Source organism: Mesoplodon bidens (genome assembly GCF_964165515.1).
Source record: "Mesoplodon bidens genome assembly, contig: HAP1_SCAFFOLD_395, whole genome shotgun sequence".
Classification (NCBI taxonomy): domain Eukaryota; kingdom Metazoa; phylum Chordata; class Mammalia; order Artiodactyla; family Ziphiidae; genus Mesoplodon; species Mesoplodon bidens.
In genome coordinates this window covers 60,765-83,402 of record NW_027671207.1, presented here as the reverse complement: position 1 = coordinate 83,402, position 22,638 = coordinate 60,765, and the positions used below count along the sequence as shown (strand labels likewise).

The 22,638-nt window shown below is 38.6% G+C and overlaps 1 pseudogene across 1 annotated transcript in view; it reads left to right on the top strand.

Annotated features, from left to right (window-relative positions):
• LOC308611697 (centrosomal protein of 78 kDa-like) overlaps positions 1–21,375 on the top strand; it is a 28,953-nt pseudogene extending 7,578 nt beyond the window's left edge. Inside the window, exons 6-13 of the transcript in view lie at positions 353–416; positions 4,367–4,370; positions 6,135–6,265; positions 15,319–15,396; positions 17,075–17,235; positions 18,296–18,467; positions 18,790–18,837; positions 19,376–21,375. The product of the transcript in view is annotated as a centrosomal protein of 78 kDa-like (transcript). The remainder of the gene's footprint in view (positions 1–352; positions 417–4,366; positions 4,371–6,134; positions 6,266–15,318; positions 15,397–17,074; positions 17,236–18,295; positions 18,468–18,789; positions 18,838–19,375) is intronic.
• The last annotated feature ends 1,263 nt before the right edge of the window (positions 21,376–22,638 follow it).

The window sequence follows — 22,638 nt, the reverse complement described above, 5'->3', positions numbered from 1 at the left end:
GATGCCCTGGTTTGATATCTTAGATGCTCTTTAGGTATCTAAGCGTCTGGACGGTGCTCAGACTGTACTTTGTATCCAAAGGTATCCAAAGCCACTTGAGATGCAAAATGTTTCAAGTTGACCTTTGCTGCTGCCAAAATAGTAGCCACTGTGGGCAGTCTGCAAGATGGCATCTTAGGTTTCTGAGGAAGAAATTAGAATACACAAAGGGGGAAATAAGTGTATAATTATATAATGTAGACTTCATATTTAAATGTATGGGTAAAGCAATAATTAGTTGGCTTTTGGTTTTAAATGGAAATAGCCACTCATTGGAAAATAATTACTCTAATTTCAATTCATTTTACTTTAGATCATTCTGTGATGAAAACAGTTACCAAAAAAGTTCTCCAGATGGAAGGAGTGCCAAGTCAGAGGTATATAACATGTTTCAGTTCTCTCGGAAGAATTTCTCTTTAATGGCTTGGTTTTCTTTCTTTCTTAAAAGAAAATTATCAAGGTACTTTCTGCCATCTTAAAACTAAGATTTTAGTCAAATCAAATGCATTTTCTGTTTTTGAAAATGTTGTGTGATGCTTTAATTTAGGTTCCCAGATATGCAGGTTGAAAACCTTTTAACTTTTTATTTTCTGTAACATATTATCGTTAGTCACAAATAGTCTTTTTTTTTTTTTTGGTGATAAGAATGAATAGCAGGAGCAGCATTTGTGAAACCAAATCTAATATGAAACTGACTCTTTCTTGTGAGTAAATTTGAATTTTGAAACAGCAAAACAATAAGGTTTAATAAAAAGCAAACTAAATTGTTTATGTTTATGATCTGCCAATTTCCCAGAAAGGGTTTTGTGGTGACTTTAGTTATATACCAGATACATTAAAATCACCAGTGGACAACACATCTTTTATTCAGGTGCCCTATGAAAGTTTTAAAACTTTGTTGACTTCATATCACTGAACGGTCCACTTTAAAATGGTTAAAATTATAAATTTTCTGTTTTGTGTCGTTTACCACAATTTTTAAAAAATGTGTTGTTTGAAGATTTTGGGGTTTTATAAAGCTATTGTATTAGCATAAAAATGAAAAATTTAAAAGACCACCTCTAACCCCATTCTCCTATCAAGCAATATTTACATTTTAATTTTCTCTTCCTGCTGTCTATAAGCATAATTCCACATAGCTTCAATATAATTTGCCATTCTTATCTTTTCATACTAAATTTAAATTCTGTGATTCATAGTTATACTTTTTACCATTGCATTCACAAGGTTTCATTGAGTAGGTCAATTTTTTAAATTGGTGAAAAATTGGAAATAACCTCAAATAAACTATTGTAAACATCTTCATAAATACAGCTTTTTTTTTTCTACTTCAAGTTGTATGTTTTTGATTCTCTATTAATCAACTTGCTTGGACAATAGTGTATTAAATAAGTTGTTAAGAGTGTTTATGAAGTCAAAAAAAAGCTTATGATCGTCTGCCAATTGTTATTTCAAGAGAGTGATATTTTAATAATCAAATAGTACATTCAAAGAAGTTAAGATTTGTGATATCACACTAATTAGATATTATTATTAAAAATTTATATTATATGTAAAGCATTCTTAAAATAGCTACATTGACTTTTGCTATGATATTAGAAATGGAAAGATATATAAATAAAACATGTATATGTAAAACATATTAGGAATTCTGTAAAATTAGTACAGAATAATAGGGCATCATGGAATGAGAACAGTTAAACATTTTTTTTTAGTTAGCATGATTAAACAAGGTGGAAATGTAACTGAAGTATACAAACTCATTGAGCTCTTTTAAGAGTAATTTTATTTCTTGGGCTTTTTTTTGTGTTTGCCTCAGTTATTTGGCAACATAGAGGTAAGCCAAATCAGTATCTGGGTATATACCTAGATCCAGGTGAGTATAGGGGTGAAATAATGGTGTGAATTGTGTCACATTTATATTGTACTTATGTATGCCTAATAAAAGATGGGAACTTTTATTAGAAATTTTTTAATCTCCTAACAAGAAAAGTGTAATTAAAAAAAATTTAAAACATATGTATTTGCATTAGTTTCTGAAAGTAAAGGAAGGGTATACACGTACAAACCATATGCATACAAACATTTTTTTTGATGGCAATGAAGTTAAAAAACACAATAAAATAGCACAAAATGAACTGAGCTCCTATATATTTTTAAGAGGCATGTAAATCACAGAGGATCGTGTGGTGATTATCAATAAGCTACACTCTGTGAAATATTTGTCCTGTATTACCGCATACACTCCATTTTACCCTGCATCCTAATGCTGCTAAAATATAGTAGAAAGCAGCAGCATAGCACAGGGAGATCAGCTTGGTGCTTTGCGATGACCTAGAGGGGTGGGATAGGGAGGGTGGGAGGGAGGCTCAAGAGGGTGGGATATGGGGACATGTGTATGCATATGGCTGATTCGCTTTGTTGTGTAACAGAAACTAACACAGAATTGTGAAGCAATTATACTCCAATCAAGATCTATTAAAATAAATAAATAAAATAAAATAAAATATAGTAGCTTTGAAGGATAAATATAACCATTTTAACCTATGATGTTTGTTTTCAGTAAATTCAAATTAAATATTTAAATGTGAATTTTAATATATGGCTTGTTCTAAGTAAAATTTTAACACGTAGGTCTAGGTTTGCAACCAAATGTTTCCTATAAAGATACTTGCCTCTTTACTACTGAAATATAGGGTAAGTCTCCACATTTCACTCTTTCATCCAGTGGGTTTCATTTGTTTTTTTGTGTGTTTTCTATATGAAATCAAAGGAGCAGTGAAGGTTGACAGGCTTATAGGAAGGTAAAATTGACTCACCTACACCCCAGCAACTTGCAGCCTTATAACTTGTATTGTTTTTACATAGAAAAATTCATCTTAAATTTAACTTTTGGTCTACTTCTGAAGATTCTGTTTGGCAGAAGTCATGGGTGTATCTGTGTTTCTGTGTCCTTGAGATTCAGAAATGCCAAAGGTGTTCTAAGATTCAGGAAACTTGAGTGTTTCTACATGATACATAAAATGTATCATACTTTGGGATTTTTTTTTTAAACTTTATTTTTGCATTTCTGCACATCTCAATACTTTTGTTTTAGTTAAAATAACTTGTTACTGTAGAGAACTTATATTTTTTTAAAATGCTGGCTCATGTAAAACCTTTGTACAAAACCGATCCTCTTTTTAATGGGCTTGGCATCATTGTCAAGTGCCTTTTTGATTCCTTTCGACGTGTGCACGTGTGACAGTTGCTGTGTAGACCTTTGGTGCATCTTGATTCCTTGTTTTCATGCTTTGTCAAACGTAGTCTTGGCCGCAAAGAAGCCTGTAAGTAATGGAAGGAAACACTCTGCTGGTCAAGAATGTTACCCTCCTGAAGCGCTACCACCTGGAGTGTCTGGTTTCCGGCCATTGTGTCCTGCAGAAAGTGCAAAAAGCAACAGGTAACCTGTTTGCATTCCCTGTCTTTTTCAGTCATTTAGAGTTCTTTATTTTGGAACTTCTATTATGTGGGTGGTCTCTGGTGCTTTGTGTAGGGGAAAAAAGGTAACTCACACATGGCTTCTGCCTAATGAGCCCTCTAAGGAAGAAAAATTAAAAGTAATTGGGAGTTTCAAGTTGTTTCTCAAGTGTCACAACAGAGGTAACTCCGTGGGAGTCTTGAGGAGACTAAAATGATCACCAATTGTGCATGTGAGAAAAGTTTGATTAAAGGCAGGTGTAGTTGAGCGAAGCCCTACAGCACAGAAGTAGGAATTTGGATACGTACGAATGGGGAAAAAGACATTTTAGGCATGGGAAATAGTTTAATGCAGAATGGATGAAAAATATGCATTAGACCTATTCTAAATCAACTGGCTTATTAACTCAGTAAATCAGATTTACTGAGTTCAACTAGCATTAGCTGATTTCTTATCCAGGGGATAGCTGTTCATAGTAATTGTTGTCACAGAACAGTAAATAAAATGGTTGAATTATAGCTTTAGGCTTGCTAAGTGAAATAGATGGCTCTAGATGATCTTCAGGTGACTTACTTGGTAGTAATCAGGAAATTGGGGATTAACAATTGCTTAAGAAAACAAAGAGAATTGATTTTAAATAGTACTTGAAGTAGTTACTGTGTAAAATATCTGTTCAGTTGCTCATGTTAAATGGATGTTTCTAATCCCCACTGGACAACCGACTACTTTTTTGCAAATGGTAATGTGAATTGCTGTTGCATAAACTATAGTGTTGAATCCCCAGTGTTTGCACTTGAGCTTCACAGCTCTGTGGTTTCCTATCTTCTTGCTGAGACACTTAATCGCAAGTCCATCCTCGTCACACAGGGTGGTAAATTAGAGAACGATTAATATCACCATTTAAAGAAGAGAGACTGAAATCTCAACCATCCTGAACATAGGAGCTGAAGGGGCCTCTCAGCAGTTCAGAGAGTTATTACCAAGCCAGTAGGCTGAATTCTGTTGTGTTTTCTCCATAGCAGAGCCCTCCAGGTCCTTGTTTTGAGCTTATTTATTTTTATACACAATTCTGTATGGATACTGTTCATACTACTAAATAGTTGTATTAACTGGGTTTAACTGGTGATGTATTTACATGAAGATCTAACTTCGTTTTGTTGCTATCTTTTTAGGGGCTTTCCATTCATCAAAGCTTGTGATGTACGTAATCAGTTGGTGGTGTGTAGCTATCATATTTATGATATATAGGGCTTGAATCGGGAAAGGTGGATGATCATTCTTCTTGCTTTTTAAACTGACAGAGCCTTACATGAAGCATTTCCCTCTCTGAAATAAATCCATGTAAAACATGTTTGGTCGCTCTCCCAATGCAACTGTGTAGTTGTATGGATTTGGCACACAACGGGCAGCCTTGTGGTGATGTCTGTAAACAAGGAAGCCTGTTTTCCAGTCCGCAAATCAGCTGTTACCCAGTGAAACGAACTTGACTGCCATTTCTGACCCCTCACATGGAGCTGTCATACTCAAGAATGTTCACATGTTTTCAAGAAACGTTGTTTGCGGGCTATATGTACAAATTCCTGATCTGAAAGCCAATATAAAGCAACATCTCCCAAACCTCTGCTCTCTCTCCAAGGCCACACACATTCCCTCGCTTATGGCCTCATGGCAAGCTAATACTGTCAGTATCAGATTCTCCTTCCCAGTGGTCTTGGGAGACTGCATAGTTGCTCTGTGAATGGCACCACTGCTGAGGTTGAGAGAAGAGCATCTTGGGTGTCAGTCCTGGCCTTGCATTCCCAGAGAGAGGGGTGTGCACCTCGTTCTCCTGTTAGGTTTTTCCTATGCTGCAGGGTTTGCTGCTTGCTGTCAAAATGATGTCCTAGTGACTTGTCTTCTGCGTGGTTATATAATCCCAGCACAGTTCTTTATGATCTGTAGACTTTTATGGGGTTGTGGCCAGGTCAGTTTTTAAATGTTTGGAAATGTCCTATTGAACAACATTGCAGTGGCAGTGAAGCTTGCTGGGAGAATTGTTGCCCTAGTTTTGGCTTAAGGGTGGTGAGAAGATGAAATTTTTGATGGGTCAGTTTTAGTTGTGTATGTGTATGTGATTTATTTTTTTAAATTCTAATGTCTATTATTCACAGCTTAGATATGTTGACTTTCTGATTATTCATCAGTCCCTTTACTGATGTATTTTCCTCTGAAAAACTACATTTTCTTCCAGACTGTTTTTGTCTGATGGTGAAGAATAAATTTTTCATTTGCAGTATAAAGTTGATTTGAGAAAAAATGTTTACCTTGGATCTTCACTTGGCTTCTGTGAAAGAAACTTAGTAAAATAATATGGGCAATTCCCATTACTAGTCCTAACCACGTACGACAGACGTCTGTACAGTAACATGGCAAAAATAAGTTACTGTACTTTTACTTAGTCATTGCCTGTTTTACACTAAAGGGCAGTGAGAGACATTTATAAATAATGATACCTCAGATCACTTTTGTTAAATGTCCTCTAATATTTGGATATTTGGTATCTGGCTTGTGTTGTCTTTTATACAATCTTGTCTTCTTTCTTTTCACTTTACTTTAACAACTCTGTGGTTTCCTATCTTCTTCTTGTGACACTCAGGTCCATCAGAATTTCCTGTGACTGTGACAGTAGAGAGTCCTTCCTCCTCAGAAATCGAAGAGGTCGATGATTCCTCAGAACGTGTTCAGGAGGAGCCAGAGAAAATCCATTTGAAACAAGAAGCATTGCAGGTACAAAGTTATCACTTTAAAGCTATAGAGAAGATTATTTTTCAAACGGAAGGCTGATTGCAACACAGCACAGCTTGTGTGAGGGTTCTGTTTTCTCCTCCCATCTGCATTGTATCCCGTTGAATGATTCCTTAAGCTTAGACCAAGGTGAATGGTGGACATTTGAACTCTAAGAAACTAAAATCAAAACATGTCGTTAGTAATATATTTTCCTTTCCTTACAACCTTAGTATATTAGATTTAGGGAGAACCTTAGTGATCATAAGATAAGGAAATTGAGTTCTGAATGAATACATCAGCTGATTCAGTGCTCTTGTTTTACAGATGAGAAAATGGACAGTTCTAGTTGAAATCTCTTTTTATAAGAGGAAAATATGGCCTCATTTTAAATAAAAGTAAAGTTGAAAAAAGTTTTGATGTTGATATTCTGCTTTCCTAAAATCAAAAATATCAAGAAGCTACATTCTATTACCAAATAATCCTGACCTCTAATGTCATTCCTTACTTTTATTTGTATGGACAGAAAAGAAAAATTGATTTTTATAAGAAATTTTTGCACCTCAAAATTAATATATTTATTTTATTTCAACTTTAATGCAGAGCTGAACATTTCTAGTAAATAAAGGAACACCATTTGGGGAGGACCTTGTCTTTGTGCTACAAAGTCCATGTTTAATTTTTTAAAATTATTTAGTATGATTTTCTCTTCATGTGAAACATGACACTTGACAGGTTTCAGAACTAATTATCCCATTATTGTAGGACTACGGGAATTACTCTTTGATTTTCAAAAGAGAAAGTTAGATTTTTATTTTTTAATTAAAATTAATGATAATATAGAGAAATTTTAAGAAAAGAACTTAGAAGATTATGAAATGTTAGAGTAGGAGAAATCTATAGTTCATGTAGAGTTACTCCCATTCGTTTTATAAATGAGCACCTACAATTTATAGAACGTAAGTGGTTTATTAGTAAATGGCAGAGTATGACAAGACCCTAGAGCATCTAAGCCACATTCCTTGTTATTTTAGATGTGGTGTATTCATTTCCTTCATGAATAGACCACGAGATTGTATTTCTAAGAGCAGTAATAGACACTGGCGAAGTCCAAGAAGTTTAAACACTGGGACCACAGAATAGCAGATTCAGAATGCACTGAGAACCCTTTTACCTCTTCTCTGTTTTGACAAGACACTACAATGATGGTATCAAAGTGTTTAAGTATATATGCCCACAACAATCAAGAGATTTCAACATAGTTTTGAAAGACAGAAGACAGGTGGAAGAGTGTGAAACTGAAGCAGTAGAACAGAGGAAAAGCATCACCTAGAATATGCACAGGGACCACGTGCAACTGAGGAGGATTCTGACCCCACCTGAAAAAGTAGCCCCATGCTCAGGTGCGCATGTAGGAGAGAGTGTGGAGTTAGTTAAAAGTGTGACTGAGATAGGGGAGCTCATTGAAGGGTTGTGTTTGGAGGAGTGGACTCCCAAACCCGCCCTCACCCTCCTGAAATGAGATGATTTCATTTTGAAAACAGTGAAACTGGCGAGAACTGGGGCAGCTAGTATGAGTTTTTACACCCTAGAAAACTGTGTTAGGGGGAGATCCTGTTACAGTTGCTCCCCGCTTCTTCCTGCATAAGAAGCCAATCAATCGTTGACTTCAGGGAGCTTTCTGCGCTCATTCTTAAATAGAAAATAAGTGTCATTTGCCTGTTAGTTGAGTAAAGCTTACAACATGAGAGAGGGGGAAAGAGTGCAAACATATCCTAGTAGGACCAGGGACAATTTAGGGCACAGAATAATTTAAGAAAAACCCCTAATTAGTATCCTGAGAGAGGTTTAAAAAGAGCTAGCAACTATAAAATAAGACTAGGGTATTAATGAAAAGGAGAATGGTCAGAAAGCAAGAGAGGTCTCCTGGAAATGAAAATATGGTTGCTGAAATAAATTCAGTAGGAATTTAAAAAATTTCTCAGTATATAAAAAAGAAAGACCCAATGGAAAATGTGATAGAAATATGTTAGAGAGGCTGCATCTCGGAGATCCCACATGTTACTATTAGAAAGTCCAGACCCAGAAAAAAAATGGAGGGAAGCTGTCAAAGGGCAACAAAATTCCCCACAGCTGAAAGTAGACATCAGGCCTCAGATTGAAAATAGTTATGCAAGATGAGCAAGAATAGACTCATACCTAGGCACCCTTCATTGTGAAACTTTAAAATACTGAAAAAATAAATTAAAATAGAATAAAATACTGAGAGGATACATCCATTCCAGGAGAAAAATACTGGTCACCTAAAAAAAAAGGTTAAAATCTGACTTTATCATACTTGTCATGAGCACCATGGATCCTGGAAGGCATTAGAAAGATACCTCCAAAGTTTTTCAGGCACATAATTTTCACCCTAGGGGTTTGTATCCAGCCAAACTATCAGTCATACGTGGAGGCTGAAGAAGATATTTTGTACCCAAAGAAATTTGAAAAATTGACCTCCTGTGCTACACCTTAAGCTATTTATAGACATAATCCAGCAAAATGAGGCAATAAACCAAGAAGGAAGGTAATAGGGGATTCAGTGCAGATTGCAGCTAGTCTAGAGTGGAGAGGCTTCTATTGATTGTGTGATTGAGAGCTTAGAAACACCTTGAGGCATATTGTACTTACTAGGTGTTAGGCACTGTTGGAAGGGAGGAGGGAGAGGAAGAGGAGAAGGAACTTGAACTCCAGAGGAGAAAAGGCTATACGGACATAAACCTGAAGCACACTAAACTATGGTTGATTTTTAACCTACTATTGGTGAGGAAGGGAAGAATCCACTTCAACTTGACACTATAGATGTCCCCCTTTTCAGTGACACACAGGGGTAATGACCACCTATCTAATTGGTTGTCCAAACCAGAACTTGTCCAAACTCCTTACACTTCAACAGTGTAAGGAGGCACTCTAATGCTGTAACATCAGGACAACAGGTATAAACTGGAACAGCCCAAGGCGGCTTGGGGTATGTGGTCACCCTGCACAAGGGCAGTGACACTGGCACAGTATGGAACGAGGTGTAGTCTATACACAGAGACACAGTACATCTGCAGTGGGCAATATTAATTTCATTGTAATAATGGCAATACTGTCTTGGTTTGCAGCTTTTATTGTCAACTTGCATGTAATCACAAATAACTAAAGTAAACTATACTTAGTATGTATTAGTATTAACTTGGTATGTACTGAAATGTATTGTGTACTAGTATGTACTTAGTATATATTAGGCTCTAAGTGTTTTTGCATATATTAACTCATTTAATTCTCTGAATAGCCTTATGATGTTGGTGCTAATATCATTCCCACTTTTGAGAGCAGGAAGCTAAGTCAGGGAAGGAACTTGCCCAGGCTGTACCTAATTTAAGGTTGGATCGAAGCTTTGAGTTCAGGCTCTCTGCCTGTTCTCTTAAACCTTACTCCGTACTGACTCTCAAATAACAGAAGACTTAACTGCACATAGAACAGAATATAAATTTCAACTTTGACAATGTAAAAGCTAGGTTTGGAAGGTAGACAGGAGGTAGAAAAAAGGGAAGATGGTATGAATGTCCTCATTTTACAAAGCGTGACGTTGAGAGTGTTTCTAGTTGATCAACAATGTAGGTTTTTAAGTATATGACTACAAGTCAAAGAGATCATGAGCAGTGGAATAACTCATGATGACATAACTTTACTGAGCAGTGTGGACATAGGAAAGAGTGTAGAGGAACTAAACCCTTACTTATTAGTAAGTTAGAAAGTGAACAGATAATGCCTCCAATTTAGTGAGAAAATAGTCATGGAAGAGTATTACTTGGACATGGAGAAGAATTCAAAATAACAATAGTTGGACCTCCCTGATGGCGCAGTGGTTAAGAAACTGCCTCCCAAGGCAGGGGACACGGGTTCGAGCCCTGGTCCGGGAAGATCCCACATGCCACGGAGCAGCGAAGCCCGTGCACCAGAACTACGGAGCCTGTGCTCTAGAGCCCGTGAGCCACAACTACTGAGCCCATGTGCCACAACTACTGAAGCCTGCGCGCCTAGATCCTGTGCTTCATAACAAGAGAAGCCACCGCAATGAAGAGTAGCCCCCACTCGCCGCAACTAGAGAAAACCTGCACTGCACGCAGCAACGAAGACCCAATACAGCCAAAAGTAAATAATAATAATAAAATAATAAAAAATAACAATAGTTGACGTAAACCTCATAAAAAAGGAAATCCATACAGCCAGTAAACACAGAAAAGTGTACGACTTCATTAAGTAACAAGTGAAAAGTGAGTCAAAACCAAGGAAACTACATGTCAATCAGATTAGCAAATACATAAATAAAGTCTGGTAGTATCAGGTATTGTAGACCTGAAGTACTATGGGAATCCTCTACCCTGTTTATACTGGAGTATAAATCGACACAACTACTTTGGAAAGCATTTAGCCCTCTCCATCAACTGAAGGTATATAAATAGCCTGTGAGCCAGCAGCCCTCACCCCCGCCCTGTGTAAATGCACCAGAATAACGGGTACAGCAGGATTCCTGTCCATGATTTGCATTAGCACAAACTGAAAACAAACCAAATGTCCATTAAGAGTCAAAAATTAAATAAATGATGTGTATTTGTACAGTGGGAAAACTATCCAGCAATAAAATTGAATGAACTAGAGCTACAGGCAGCAATGTGGATGAATTTTTTAAACCAATGTTGAGAGAGAAATAAGATAGAAAAGACTTCATATACTATGATCCTGTACATAAAGTTAGATGTTGACACAACTAAACTCTTTTGTTAGGGATGCATGCAGGTTAAAGGAAATGACTGTCAAGAAGTGAGGTTGGTGTTTAACCGGGAAGAGGGAAGGAGCTTGTGATGAGAAAAGGATATGGGGTTTTTTTGCGATGCTGACAAGTATCAATATTTCAGATTCGAGTAGTGCTTATGTAAGTATTCTCTTTTTCTTTGTCACATTGACAGTTTTGTTCTGTGCACTTCTCAGTACACATATCGTATTTTACAATTAAAAACTGCGTAAAGAATCGGTCGCTTCTTGAGTGCTGGATGTGGGAGTGGGATGAGACCGTTTCATTTGAAGCCCTTCATTACTGTTTGCATTCGCATGTTCATTCATTCAGCATTAATTGCACATATTCTATGTACCAAGCACTCTTCTAATTTTATATGTGTTTTAACTCATGTAATTCTCACAAGAGCTCTGTAATATGGGAGCTTATCTCCATTTTATAGATGAGGAAGTTGAGGCCTAGAGTTATACAACTTGTCCAAGGTTATGTAGCTAATGGGTAGTGCCAGGCCCATTTGCCTCAGAGAATCTGAGTATTTACAATATAATCTAAAAGAGAAATTTAATGACTAATTATAAGCAAAAAAATTGCACATTAAAGAAGATGACAAGTTTTCATCTATCCAGTTAGAGAAAAACACACAGTCTGTCTTTCACACACGTACATCTTATATGTACGTGTGTGGCAGGGATTTTCCTTATTAAGCAATTATTTATTGACCGTCTACGTTGTGCTAGGCACAGGTGCTGGGGATAAACACTTAATAAAATACACCCCCTATCTTCAAATAACTTGCACTCTAAGTGAGGAAGTAGGCCAACAGTTATAGTAGAGGTTATATACCAAGTGATACATCGCTGATGGCAGTGTAAAATCTCAGAAATCTTTTGGAAAGAAGTTTGGAGATAGGTACCTCAGAGCCTTAAAAATGTTCATTTGCTTTGATCTCAAACTCATTTTTATGGATTTATTGTAAGAATGTTATTCTCAATATGGAAAAAAGCCTTCATGCATAAAAACGGTTATTTTGTCTGATAATATTGAAAAGTTGGAAAGAATTTAAATGTGTAAAACGGTTAACCAGTAAACCCACTCAGTGGAATATTTTGTAGCCCACACAAAAAAATCAAGGTTATGAATCCCCTGATTATAGGAGAAATGATTGATTTCAATGTTAAATGGAGAAAAGTTGAACATAAAATTTGATATCCAATATGATGGGAGCTTTGTCCCAGAAAAATCACCCTAGCCGGTGTACAGAAGGGTGGAATGGAGAGCAGATGGAAGGAAGGAAAATTATTCCAAAGCCTTATCATTAGTCTTACTTAAGTAATAGAATATCAAGCAATTTTACTTTCTAACTTTTTTGGTTCCGTATTTCCATGTAAGGGACATGAATTCTGAATATTTTGTAGGAGGAGGGTACACTTTTTCACAAAAATTGAACACTGTGTTCTAATTCCCTCCATTAGAGGGAGAAACTGTTGCATGTAATTGCACTTTGATGTGCTATTTAGAACCAGTCAGGAATTTTAGTCTACCTTCCTCTGACCGTGCTGAGGGTTTTTTGTTTTTTTGTTTATTTGTTTAGAATTTCTTTGAAATCAGTTTTAGAAGATTGATTAAACCATTATATTAAAAGTAGAGGAATTCTGCAATTTTTTCCCCTTTTTCCCCATTGAAAACTTGACTGGCTTTAGTAATGAAACATTAAAGAATTTGCAGTTCTTAGACTCGCAATTTTTTAAACATGTTCTGAATATAAAAATATATGTTCATTGAGCAAATGTTTGAAAACAATGAACAACTTCTTGAAGGAAATAAAAGCCACCTCTGCATGTACACACACCTAATCTGCTCTTTTGTCTTAAAAAAGTATCCGAAATATTTTGCCATGTCACTAACTACTCTTCTACATCAGAGAATTTGATTAAGCTTATGCATCATCTCCCAGGAAAAACGCACAGATACATTTTGAATGTAACACTCCTGAAGCCCATTCATGAACTCTGGTTGAGGCCTCTTGTCATTCTTAGTTGCTTCATAGCGCATTCCTTCAGACGGTGAGCTGTTTTTATTTAAACCAGTCCCAATTCGGAGGCTCTTAGCTTTCTTCTAGGGTTTGGTTATAAACAATCTTATGACATCATGTTGGTAGATAAATCTTTGCCCACATCTTTGATTTCCTTAGGGTAAACTCCTGATGTAGGATTGTTGTTAGGTACCAAAAGCTACTCTCCAGAAAGTGATACCAGCTCCTCTCCCAATGATGGCAGGTAATAGAGTTCCTCATTCTTTAAGTGATTGTTCAAAGCAGTTAACATGTATAAATATACCTTACTGTTTTCATAAGTATAGGTATTATGATTGTTTATCACTGCATAAGAAACCAGCCCAAAACAGTGGCCTAAAACAATGACAATCATTTATTTTGTTCACGAACCTGGAGGTTGAGTAGAATATTAATTCTTTTACTACACTCTTACTGACTGAAAACAATACCTATTTGATGAGCTCAGAGTTCTGTAGGTCAGAAGTCCAGGCACAGCGTGACTGGGCTTCCTGCTCAGATATACACGGGAACATGTGGGTTCCCTCCTGAGAGTGTTAAAGCACGTGAAGTTTAAGTGTAAGATATTGAGCCCCAAACGTTGGATGTTCACCATAGTTTGTGTGGGCCACAGAGCTGAAATAAAGATGTCAGTCTGGCTGTGTTAGCGTCCAGAGGCTCTGAGAAAGAATGCCTACAGGCTTCTTCCAGCTTGTTGGCATAATTCAAATTCTGCAGTTGCAGGACAGAGGTCCCCATTTCCTTGCTAGCTGTCAGTCGGGGGAGAGTTTCAGCTCCTAGAGGCCTCTCGCTTGCCTTCCCTGCCGCAGCATTGGACTTCTTCAGAGCCAGCAATGGAGAGTCTCCCTCTTGTGCCTTTTGTACTTCAATTCAGGAAGAGTTCAGGTCCTTTTCATGGGGTGCCTGAGTAGGCCACATCCACTTAAAATAATCTTCCTATCTTAAAAGATCAACTGATTTTGAACCTTAATTCCATGTGCAAAATCCCTTCACTACAGCACCTACATTTAGAGTTTGATTGGATAAGTGGAAGGTTTGTGTACTTCAGTAAGTGGTCATCTTGGGGGCTCTGTCAGAATTCTGCCTATTGCAAGCAGTGTCCCCACTTCAAGGACCGAAGTGTCTTAGTTCCTAAAACTCCTAAGATAGTTTATCAGTGTTCATTTTATTTCAGTGACCTTGGTGAAGGGAAGACTACCACCTCCGTGAGCAGGAATGGCAGCCAGCTTCCTGAGTCCACAGTGTGGCTCTGCTACTTAGTGGTGTGACCTCGGCTGTGCTGCTCTACTTACTCTACTTCTCTGCCTCTGTTTCCCTCATCTGTAAAATAACATGGAGTTAGTGATCGTTCTTTCCTCGTACGGTTTTTTGTTTTATAAATTTATTTTTGGCTGCGTTGGGTCTTCGTTGCTGCTCGCCAGCTTTCTCCAGTTGCGTCGAGCGGGGGGCTACTCTTCGTTGTGGTGCGGTGGCTTCTCTTATTGCGGAGCACAGGCTCTAGGCGCGCAGGCTTCAGTAGCTGTGGCACGTGGGTTTTAGAGCGTAGGCTCAGTAGTCGTGACGCACAGGCTTAGTTGCTCTGCGGCATGTGGGTTCTTCCTGGACTAGGGCTCGAACCCGTGTCCCCTGCACTGGCAGGCGGATTCTTAACCACTGTGCCAGTAGGGAAGCCCCCTCTTAGGGTTTTGATGATTCGATTATTTAATACCCAGGGAACTCCAGGAACAGTGCTTGACTGTAAATTGCTTTAAAAGTGATTACTTTTTTAAAACATGCTTTTGAATCTGCAATTATGCAATTCAGGTATGCTAAGCAGGTTCGTTAATAGGACTTCCTGCTATAAAGAGACCCACAAATAAAAATAGAATTTTTCTTTCTTGGTCGTAACTTCTTATTTCTGACTTACTATGTTATATGCATATGCCTTTTATGGTGGGCTGCCACAAATTTATGTTGGAAAGAGTGGAATTTAAATAAATCTTTGCAAATTTGATAGATTTTGATCATTCATTTCACTGGCATGGTATGATATTACCAGTAGTAGACTAAAATCTGAGTTCACATCTGCCTCTGCCCCTAAATCCTGATGAGACCAATAGCTGGAAAGGCTTTTGGATATTATACTATGAATTAGTTATAATATTGACTCTTTTTGCTTAGGAAACCCTGGAGGAGTGCCTAAAGCAGTTAAAGGAGGAAAGAGTAATAAGACTGAAGGCTGATAGACGAGTCAGTGAGGTAAACACGTTTCATCTGCTTTTGAGAGTGTTTTGGTTTTATTTTGATTTGATTTTAAGCCATATACACATATTTTGTAAGCTTTAAAACTGTAATATGCTGCAAATTGGTGGTATCATATGGACTTTTGCATTTACTGGTATTTAGTGATCATATGATCTATATTCCAGAAAGCATGTTTTTAAAGATGTGAAAAGCTCGTTTTGTGTACGTGTGTGTGTGTGTGCTTTTATATGACATTAGCTTATTTCCTGTTCATGATTCTTTGATTCAGGAAGGCACTTTCTGTGCATGTATTGTATATACAGTAACATAGAAGACATGATGAGACTCTCCTGGCAATGAATTAGGAAAGTGAATCATTTAAATAAATTTAGGATATTGGAAAACTTCTAAGAATGCAATGAAAGATAAAAATATATACTATGAGAATTACATTAGGTAATGTGCATGAAAGCAGGGCATAATCTAAAAAGTTCTATCTAAATATAATTTATCACAGGGTGAGTGTAGGGAGGAATTTTTGAAAGTGCATCCATTGGATTGGCAGACACTCATTCAATAAATGTTGAGCACCTGCTCATGTAAGGCAAAAGGGGCATCATGAACATTAACGACCTTTCTGAGAAATACGAGAGTTGAGCTTACAGGGGGTTTTAAGTGCGTAGATGATGAGAGGAAGGGGAAGAGTGCACGGGGGTGAATATGTTCAAGAAGCCGAAGAAAATATTGGTGATCGTACATTTAATAAATTGGGTTGGGTATGATTTAGGACTTTTAAACGTAAGCATTAGATATTTTACTCACTAAAGTTAATTCTTTTTTTTTTTTTTTTTCTTTTTGCGGTATGCGGGCCTCTCACTGTTGTGGCCTCTCCCGCTGCGGAGCACAGGCTCCGGACGCGCAGGCCCAGCGGCCATGGCTCACGGGCCCAGCCGCTCCGCGGCATATGGGATCCTCCCAGACCGGGGCACGAACCCGTATCCCCTGCATCAGCAGGCGGACTCTCAACCACTGCGCCACCAGGGAGGCCCTAAAGTTAATTCTTAACATTCATCAGAGTTGTAATATGTTTTGTTCAAATCAGATTCTATAATTCACTTTCTAATTTAAGGGAAACTTAAAGCAGGTCATTTTCTAATGTGGAATGAGGCTCCATTATGAATTCAACCACTTAGAAATGTGATCTTTTGTGAAATATCATTAATAAAACGGTAACTTGGGTTTATTTATATACCACCTAAGTGTTATATAGGAAACTTTGTTGGGTGCCTGTGGGCTTTGGTTATTATGTGATATGGTCTCTGTCTTTACTGGCGGAGGGTTACATTAATTATAAATTAATTACATTTTGAGTGTTTTAGTTTTGTTCCTTGAAACTAGGCAAGACTACTTTTTGTTTTTTGGGGTTTTTTTTTTGCTGTATGTGAGCCTCTCACTGTTGTGGCCTCTCCCGTTGCGGAGCACAGGCTCCGGACGCACAGGCTCAGCGGCCATGGCTCACGGGCCCAGCTGCTACGCAGCATGTGGGATCTTCCCGGACTGGGGCACGAACCCGTGTCCCCTGCATCAGCAGGCGGACTCGCAACCACTGCGCCACCAGGGAAGCCCAAGGCAAGACTACTTTTGATGACAATGAGAAAAAATCATGTCAGACGTTTTCAGTCTTCTTGTATAGCTGGAACATGAAAATGCCCAGTTAAGAAACACAACTTTCTCTTTGTCTGAAGCCCTTCACTCATTGACAAGCATGATCCTGGATGATGAAGGTGTTTTGGGCAGCACTGAGAATTCTTTTCAGAAGTTCCATGCTTTCCTGGTTCTCCTTAAAGATGCTGGGTTAGTTCATTTCTCTTCATGGCTTTCTTCTCTTTGCGACTCTAATGGTAGTTTGCTGAGGAACTGGAGCAATTTTCATCACTTACGTGGCTATATTTAGCCAAATTTAGTGTAATTACAGGTAATATAGTTGACGTTTTAAAATGAGGAATTAAAATTTTTAAGAAATGCAAATAGGGAAGCCTGCTTTGGTAGAGTGGGGAGCCCATTATAAAAGAGTAACCTGTAGACAGAGTAATTAGTAGGTATAGTTGTTTTGTAAAGACTAAATTAAAGGCAGTTTTCATTGAAAATAGTCGGGAATGCATAAGAATCTTCCTATCTTTCACTTCTTTTGCTTGTTTGATAAGTTTGAATTAAAGTTATCTTTGCCTTAGACATAAAAATGATTATTAATCTGCAGGGGAGATATAGGTCAGTGGTTCTCAACCGGGAGCAATTTTGCTGAAAGAGGGAAGTGGAGATTGATAGTTGGTTGATGGAGTGGTGTTTTGTCAGGGAATGAATTGGTGTTGGTGTTGGGAAGGAAGGAACAAACACATTCTTGGAAACTGGAGGAAAGGTGGTAAAGAAGTGTGGGAATGGAGGTGTGACAGGCAGTGGACAGGGTGCATGGTACATATTGAAGCTGCTAGTGAGACAGTGGGATGTCTCCTAGAGGATGAATCTGGAAAGGGCTGAGGATCTGGGGGAGAGAGGCTTGTAGTCTGGAGTAGGATGTTGGCTTTTAAGATTTTAGAAGTAGGGCTTCCCTGGTGGCGGGGTGGTTGAGAGTCCGCCTGCCGATGCAGGGGCTACGGGTTCGTGCCCCTGTCTGGGAGGATCCCGCATGGCGCGAAGCGGCTGGGCCCGTGAGCCATGGCCGTTGAGCCTGCGCGTCCAGAGCCTATGCTCCGCAACGGGAGAGGCCACAGGAGTGAGAGGCCCGCGTACCGCAAAAAAAAAAAAAAAAAAAAAAAGATTTTAGAAGTATTTCATGATTGTAAGTCTGGGGAAATCTAAACTGCTCTTCTGTGATTATAATAACCTTTGTCTTTTCTCCTTTCCTCCTCTCGTCTAGGCTTGGGCAGTTGGCCACAATGGCTGGTATAGATCAGTCAGATTTTCATTTACTAGGTCGTCCCCAGATGAATTCTACTGTTAGTAGTCCACCTAAAGAAGAAAAGAAGGCACTTGAAGAAGGAAAATCAGAATCAAAACAGGGTGCCCCATAACAAATGCAAAATAGCCAAGTAAATGGACAGAACAGCACTTAATGATTCTAAGAGTGATTAGCAAAAAGGAAATGACCAAGTCAGGGAGAAAACAATAACAATCAGTCTCTAATAGTTCACATGCCCGGGAGCTAGACGACTCTGGAATCCTTTCGAAATCTGAGATTCGTAAATGTGTGCCCATTTCATGATACTGTACTTTTGTAAATAAGGAGACTGGAAGTTCTTTAGAAAATTTATGAGTTAAAGCAAACTATCCTTAATGAAGAAAGAAGACATTAGAGAAAATATTCCAGATTTTAAATTGTATAAATGTCTATTCTGTTCATATTTTATCTAGGTTTCTATTTGTATGCAGTCAGCTTACAATGAAGGAACACTAATGAAGGTACACATACTGATATAATTTTTAAAATAAGTAGTCCAGACATAGCTAATAGGTAACATATTAGAGTGAATCACCTGGTTATGGGAATGGGAGGGGAAAACCTGTCAGCTTTTCCTCTAGCCTTACTTGAAGCCCCCATCAGCCAATCTCAGAGTGGTCTTGGGAACTGACAGCTTGAGAACACAGTCTGGTCACAAACTATATACGGTTTACATGTGCCTGGAGGATAGAAAAGACATTAATTATCTTACAGAATAGGGTTTTATTTTTAGTGAGGGAAAGGAAATGGGTAATAACTACCCCAATCACCAAAGTCTGAAAACGTAGCGGACATAGCCTTGGATATAGCTAGGTTAAGCTGAGAATCACTTGGCAAGATATAATTACAAAAAAAACTGGCTCTGAAATCTTCTGATTAATCAATTGACTGTGTTAGTAATAAGATTACAGAGTAACATTGAAGTTTTGAACTCTACTTTTTAATGGTTGGCTTTGTTCATCACTGAATTTTTGTCTTGTCTTTTGTCTTCCCCTCCACTTCCCGAAAATTACAGGTGATGCTAGGATTCCTTTGCCTCTCGACTCCTTCCGTGTCCCAGCGTCTACTCAGGAGGCCTTAGAAACTTCCAAAGACAACCTGGGGGTCCCAGTCACAGAGCAGCGGCAGGAGTCTTTTGAAAATTTCATTGCTAGAACATGTTGTCCTTCAGCAGACGTCATTTCTGGAACTGGAAGTCAAAAAAAAGAAGAAGAATTATCTAGAAATAGCAGGTCTTCTTCAGAGACAATGAGCAAAGCAGGTGAATAGACCAAAAACTACTCTGCTAAGAAACAACCTGGGAAGGACCTGCATTCCTGCTCTGGCTCACCTGTAAAGCAGAAAAGCAAAGGAATTGGGCAAAATAATTCTTTGGTTAATAAACCAATTAAAAGTGAGTCTTCGAAAAAACACATTTCTGTTAAGAAAGAAAGTAGAATAGTGACTGTGTCATCAAAGACAACTAAAAGTAAACTCAGTGTACTAGAACAGTCTGAAAGTGATACTCTTGGATCTGATTGTGAATTTCAAGAAAGCATCCATACTCTATCACACCTAACGTAGGTCTAAATCTTTTAAAATTATGTTTTTGCCTTCAAATTTTCATAAATTACTTATGTTATTATTATAGCATATGGTGTTTTCAGTTACTTGACTGGAAGCCATTAGAGAAAGATTTTTTTATCTATACTTTTTTATTATAATGAAAGTTTGGGTGTACTTTTCCTTGTAACACTTTGCACCATTCATTCAGCTAGTGTTTACTGAGGGCTTCATATGTACAGTACTTTTCTGGGTGCTGTTGCTTTCAGCAGTGAACAAAATAAAGCCTTTACTCTCCTGGAACTAGCACTCTGTGGTGGGAGAAAACATAAACAACAAAGCAGGCTAAGGGTTAAAAAGAGATGGGAATAATAAATGGAATAGTTTTACCATTTGGTTAAACATCAAACTATTATAAATCACACGGCCAGAAGCCATTGACATATTTTAATTCATAATAACCAGAGAGCCTCAAACATTTACCAAGGCACTTAACCGTGTTTATGGATTACAGCAACGCTCTGAGGTAGGGAACTCTTACCATCCCCATTTTATAGATGAACAGTCTGAGGAGACATTATGTGAGTTGCCCAGAATTACACAGCTATAAGTAAGTGGGAAGTTGCAATGTGACCTGAACCCATGCTCTTTTTTTTTTTTTTTTAATGTATGGACTTTATTATCTTTCATTTGTTTCTGATTTATGTGAATTTTTTCTTTAAAGATTTTTTATGCTGTCAACCATTTTTAAAGTGTTTATTGCATTTGTTACAGTATTGCTTCTGTTTTATATTTTGGTTTTTTGGCCTCAAGGCATGTGGGATCTTAGCTCCCCGACCAGGGATTGAACCCTCACCCCCTCCATTGGAAGGCAAAGTCTTAACCACTGGACCACCAGGGAAGTTCCCCTTATGTGACTATTTTTCTGGCAATTTTTTTAAATTTTATTTTTTATTGACATACACTTGAATTACAGTGTTGTGTTAATTACTGCTGTACAGGAAAGTGACTCAGTTACACATTTATGTACATTCTTTTTCATATTCTTTTCCATTACGGTTTATCACAGGATATAGAATATAGTTCCCTGTGCTCTACAGTAGGAACTTTTTGGGGTTTTTTTAAATACATGCACTTTTTAAAAATAAATGCATGTATGTATTTATTTTTGGCTGTGTTTGGCCTTTGTTGCTGCACGCGGGCTTCCTCTAGTTGAGGTGCACATGCTTCTCATTGTGGTGGCTTCTCTTGTTGCAGAGCACGGGCTCTAGGTGCCTGGACTTCAGTAGTTGTGACATCCGGCTTAGTTGCTCTCTGGCATGTGGGATCTTCCCGGACCAGGGCTTGAACCCATGTCCCCTGCATTGGCAGGCGTATTCTTAACCACTGCGCCACCAGGGAAGTCCCATGTAGGACCTTTATGTTTATCCATCCTGTATATACACCAGTTTGCATCTGCTAATCCCAAACTCCCAATCCAACCCTCTCCCACCCCCTCCTCCTTGGCAACCGCTAGTCTATTCTCTATGTCCCTGTTTATGTTTCTGTTCACACATAGGCTGTAACCAGGCTCTTAATTACTTTGTTATCCTGTTCCCTTGTTAAGAAGGGTTTAAGGAAGGAACTGAGAGAGAAGCCAGTGACCACTAGAAGTGCAAAAACAGTGGGGCTGTCAGAAAGCACACCTGTCTCCTTCCCCCATTGTGAGCAGAATTTTTAAACGGCAGAGTATGTAAGAGTATGTGATGACACATCTCTGGATTAAATTATGTCTCCCTGGTAAAACATGTACAGATAAGTCTTTAGTTCAATCAGAGTGAAAGGTGAGATCAGAGAAAAGCTGGAGTGTCAGATTTCTTGTAGAAGGTCCTGCCTGATTGTTACTAAGAGGGCTACTACAGTACTAGTTAGTTCATTAGTCATGGGTTGAGTGTTAGAGGAGTGAAACAATGAGCAAGATGTAGTGTTGGCCCTTTAGCAGTGGAGTGAGAGGGGAAGACGCACAGCAGATGTCTCATCCTGCACGTGACCTGCTGTGACGGGCATATTCAGGGCGTTTAGTCAGTGTTTGTGGAAGAAGAGGGGGAGCCGTGAGGCAAAGAAAAGTCATCAAAAGGGGCAGTCCCTAAGCTAAGTCTTAAAGGACTCGTGAGAAACTGGTGAGTCAGCCGGTGAAAGGCAAGGATACTCAAGGCAGAGTGGACAGCGGAAGTCCAGAGCCGTGAGTGTGCGAGGGGTGTGTTACAGAGCCACAGGCACAGGCTCTGGAGGATCAGTGCAGTGTCCCCAGGCAGCGGCAAGTGCCCCTAAAGGAGGCAGCGAGGAGGAGGAGAGCATGTCTTAACCAACCATGTGCGTGGAGCTGGTTTCCTCAGAAAATAGCTAAGAATGGAAAGGACAAGTTCGGGTGGCATTTTAGACCACTGACGTCAGTATGGATGAGGAATCTGAAGAAGCCTGGAGATAATTATGCCCCACTCTTCTGAGGAGCAGTGCTTTATATTTTCAAGTGGGATTTTCACGCTGCCACCTCCTCTCCTGTCCCTACTGAAAGGTTTATAGGCCGGCAGAAGGGAGAACCTGGCTTAAGTAAAGTTAATCAGGTTCCTTTACTGTACAGCTTCTCGGGGCTGCTGTAGGCTAATGTTCATTCTGGATCGTCACAGCAGGCGTATGGTACACAGCCATCCTCAAAGCTATTTGACCCTAGAGTCCTTTTT